The following is a 423-nucleotide window of genomic DNA, read 5'->3' on the forward strand; positions in this document are numbered from 1 at the left end:
CAGCTTGCTACCTGAATAGCAACGTATATAAAATAAAACAAATTATGGAATGTTAGTTACATCTTATTAAATACCAAAGATATTATGCACCAAAAAATTTTCATCAGTTGATAAAGACCGCTCTATTAACTGCCTAGGAAAATAGATCCTTGAAAAGGTGAGCGGCTATCGATGATGTATTTCTAAAATATCTTAAAATTTATAGATATATCAAAGCTAAAGATGGCTATTTTTAATATTAATAATTATTTTTAATATTTAATACGATACAAAATCCAATAAGATATAAAAAATCTAAAATTTGTTTTTTGTAAATATAATTTTTACTAATAACACAGGCCTGCAAAATTGGAGGTGTTGAAAGTTGATTGGGATTTAACTATGTTTTCTTACGTAATTTTTCGCGCTGAATCCGAATCCGGC

The sequence above is a fragment of the Trachymyrmex cornetzi genome, unplaced genomic scaffold (genome assembly GCF_001594075.2).
Source record: "Trachymyrmex cornetzi isolate Tcor2-1 unplaced genomic scaffold, Tcor1.1 scaffold272, whole genome shotgun sequence".
Lineage (NCBI taxonomy): Eukaryota > Metazoa > Arthropoda > Insecta > Hymenoptera > Formicidae > Trachymyrmex > Trachymyrmex cornetzi.